Source organism: Lolium rigidum, chromosome 1 (genome assembly GCF_022539505.1).
Source record: "Lolium rigidum isolate FL_2022 chromosome 1, APGP_CSIRO_Lrig_0.1, whole genome shotgun sequence".
Taxonomy (NCBI): domain Eukaryota; kingdom Viridiplantae; phylum Streptophyta; class Magnoliopsida; order Poales; family Poaceae; genus Lolium; species Lolium rigidum.
The window spans coordinates 118,444,269-118,448,599 of record NC_061508.1 but is presented as its reverse complement, the minus strand read 5'-3'; positions in this window follow the sequence as shown (position 1 = coordinate 118,448,599).

Sequence of the window (4,331 nt, the reverse complement as noted above, 5' to 3'; positions counted from 1 at the left end):
GGATCAAATAATTAAGATACTGAAAATTGTCAAACCCCAATGGCCCAATAGAGCTAGCTGGAGGTGGGACTATCGTCGAGTGCGAAAAAACCCTAGCTCCTGAGTCGCTCCCGCGAGCGTCATGGGAGCTCCCGGCGGCGCCTCTCCTCTCGCCCCCCCCCCCCCCCTGAGCCCCTCGACGCCGCCCGAGGGCGTCACCGGGCGAAGCCTGTGCGGCGCCGGTGGCGCCGGGGCCTTCTCTCCCCTTCGCGCGGTGGCAGCGGCGCGGGCTAGCACGGTCGGCGAGGGCGCAGCGCTGGCGTAGGGCGTGGCGGCGCGGCCGTTCCCCGGCGGCGTGGCGGCTTCGCGGCGGTTCTATGGTGTGCTCGTGGCAGCTTCAGCGGTTCTTCCGCGTGGGGCGGCGGCGGGTGGCGCGACCTCGAGGCGGCATAGCCGAGGGCGGTGTGTGCGTGGCCTGACGCGGCTGGGCTTGGCCGGAGATGTCGTTGCGACGGGCCGACGGCGTGGATGTTCCCTGTGGCGGTGGTGGGCATGGCGGATCCAGATCTGGTCGTCCTCGTGCCAGGCCCATTCGAGCCCCCGTCCGTTGCTCCAGAGTTGGAGGGCACCTGGCAGCCATGGGGGATGTAGATTGCTGCTCTGGATGTGGATCTTGCCCCTGCCGGCGTGGTGGCGCAGTGGTGGTGGTCGAGTTCCTACGCCGGCGTGTGGCGTTCTCGCAGCGTTGTCCTCTGTTCGGTTGTTCTCTAGGCTGGGACACCGGGGCGGCGGTCCTGGAAGGTGGGAGTCATGTTAGTCGGCGGGTGAGCCAATGACTCTGGTGTTGGCCGGTGACCACGGCCGTGAGGGCGGCGTGGTGGTCGGCGAGTTGAGTGTTGTGGGTGTAGATGGTGGTGATTTTGCCAAAGGGAAACCTTTGCCCCTTGGGCCACGGTGGCGGCATCCGTGGATGGTGTTCCCTTGCTGAAGGCGTCGTGAGGCCAATCTCCGTCCCTCTACTTCCTCCGGGTGAAAACCCAAGATCCTCGGATCGGGCGGTGGCGGCACTCCGGTGTCGTGCTCTTCTTGAAGACACCGTCTTGGAGCCCACATCACGAGGCTCTCCGATGGTTGTGACGGAGGTGATTCTTCGGCGATATTCTCCGACCTGACCATAGACCGGCCAGGGGCATAACAGCTTTTCTTCATTTTAAACAGAAAATGCTCCCGAAGTCCGATTGACATGAAACCAATTTTGTTGGAAATATAGCGACAAATAGAACCCAACAAAAACGGTGAAGACGGTGAAGACGTCCAAACTCGAAAACGCAATAGAAGATGCATGCGGATTCCGTTTTCGATGAACTTGGGCTTGTTGTAAAGCTAGCAACAAGCTCAAGAACCTCTCACAGAGAAACACCAAGAAGCAATAGGGATATGCAAAGTATGCAAAGGATTGAGCTCCCTAAGACGATGCGATCAAGTTACCCAACCGAAAGCCCCTCTTGATAGTGCGGCTATCTATCCTATAATCCGGTCTCCCAACAACCACCTTGAGACTGGTAAAAGGAAAACCTAGCAAGGCCATGCCTTTTCCTTGCGCATCCCGCTTGATCTCGATGATAGCTCTTCAAGCTCCACTCAAGCCGGAATGTCTCACTTGATCATTGTTGCTTCGTGAAGACTCACAAATGCTCCCCCATACACCATGATGGGAAAGCTCCATTGATGCACATCTTCACATGTCCTTTATCACCAAAATGGATGGCAAGCTTCAAGCATATGATCCTCTTGAGATGCTCAATCTTGAACTTGCCCAACTCAACCTTGATGACGATCACCACTTGACGTCATCCTCTCATGGGCTATATGAGATCTCCCTTTTGATGCATGCCCATGGAAAGATATCTAACCCACATAGACAACGCAAGGGAACATATATGATGGGTTAGTTCATAAAGCATAATTGACACGGCTTACCATACAACATGACTTCTCGTGGCACATTCTTCATGCTTCATGTGTTGACCAAACTTGAATCTATTCTTCACTCTTTGTATTGGTCAACCTTGTATCTTCTCATGCTCTATTATACTATCTTGAGGTGTATATATAATTCTTCATTTGCTTGCATGCTCTAAATCTTAGTCAACCATAGCTCAACTTATGAGACTATCATGACACCGACTTAGAGCCATAACTTGAATTCTTCACTTGGAATCAAGCACTCAAAATCTTGATCATTCATTGCTTATCACATAAGCTAGAGCATGGCTAATATTGAGTTCCACATAAGAACTCCATCTTCATTTCTTCTTCTTGATCATATCACATATATATCTTCAAATCGATGATCTTGATGCCAATACACAAGGTATATCTTTATCTTTATGGCATCCATACTTGAATCCAACACATGGACTACAAGTAGTACCTATGGAATATTCCTTCATATAAACTCGATGAAAACATTAGTCCATAGGGGTTGTCACTAATTACCAAAACCACACATAGGGGCAATATACCCTTACAGAACTGATCGCACTATTTTACAGCGTCCCTTGGATTCGAATGGACCAAGGAAGCTGCCCTCAGCAGGACAGAGGCCTACGAAGATGTGCAGAACTCCATCAACGATCTCTTCGAAGCCTGCCGTGGAATCGCCAAGCCCTGAACTTGAAGAGAGCCGGAACCACCGTGATCGATCATATGACCAAGCTCATGCGGATGGTGCCGGATCTCATCAAAGACTGGCAAGCGTCTTCCGCCCGCGGGGTCGCCACTCTTACTTTGGCCATGTGCAAAGGTCATTTCCCCGCCATGGATTTCGCAGCTGTCGCGCGCGGAGTTCCGAAGGGTACCAACATCAAGGTTGCCCTCGCGGAAACCCAAGGATATGATAGGCTGTTAGCCGAGCGAGTGAATCACTTGTTCTGGTATAACAAGTATGATCTTCCCGAGGGCTTCTTGACACGGAGGATGAAGAAGAAGATGAGGACGTCGAGGAAGGCTCCGGCTCCAGCGCCGACCAATCAGACGAAGATTCCGGCGAGGATTCCGGCGACGCTTCCGCGTATGTGGCTTCAGAGGATGAAGATCATGTCTCCGAGTAAACCCTGTCATAAAACAATGAGATGCATCATTTTGACCCCGGAGTGGGTTTGTAATAAGACTTAAGTATTTTTAAGTAGCTAGGGACGAAACAATTGCATGCGAGCGGAAACTTATCCTGCGATCCTTTGTGTGTTTATGAATGCATGTTTTGTTCCTTGAAAAAGCAAGTGCTAGTTTCCAAATTTTCCGGCTTGCTCACTTGACCTTCCACGACTCGGAAGACCTTTAGCCGGAAACGCTCGCCTGCGGCGACGAAGCCCAATGGCAATCCGTCAATAACCGCGGAAACAATCCCCCAGCCAAGGTGCCGGAAGTCGCTACCAGGAATCCATGAGTTCGCAATAGAAAAAAATTCCACCAGAAAACTTAAGCTCACGCCCTAAAGGACGATTTTGAAAATCACAACTTTCATACACGCCTAGGCAAAAATATCCAGCTCTACGATTTTAGTCGGAAAACATACACGATCCAAAAATGAAAAAACTAAAGGAGGTAAAATACTCAAAGAGTGAACCATATGCTTTATTTCATTGATCATGTATAATAGATATTACAAAGTATGTAATGCGAAAATTGCTAAGTGTGGAAAGGACGTAGCTGTGCAATATTCCAGGGACGATCTGTCTCATCATAGATGTCATCCAGATCCTCTCGTTTTCGTTTCCGGTACCAATTTGCAGGTCTATCTTTTTTCTCGCGGAAATCTACAAGGTAGTTTGATCCATTGTGTAGCACTTTGCTGATGACAAAGGGTCCTTCCCATGGAGATTGCAATGCGTTTTCACCTGTCGAAGGTGGAGGACGAGGTCGCCTACCCTAAACGAGCGGTTCCGAACCCGACGGCTATTATAGCGTCCGAGTTTCTGCTGGTAAATGGTGGAACGTTGGTCCGCTAAGTTCCGAGCTTCTTCGATCAGGTCCACAGATAGCTGTCTGGCCTCGTCAGCTGTATCTTCGCTGTAGGCGGAAACTCGCGGTGAATCGTGGATGATGTCGGAGGGAAGCATTGCTTCAGATCCATATACTATGAAGAAAGGGGTGAACCCTATTGATCTGTTAGGGGTAGTTCGTAAACTCCACAGAACAGCATCTAGCTCTTCTGCCCAAGCTCCGGCTGCGCGACGTAGCGGTTCTTCAAGGCGAGGCTTGACTCCGGCTAGTATGAGACCATTAGCTCGCTCCACCTGTCCATTGGACTGTGGATGCGCCACAGATGCAAGGTCAAGCTGGATCCCTAC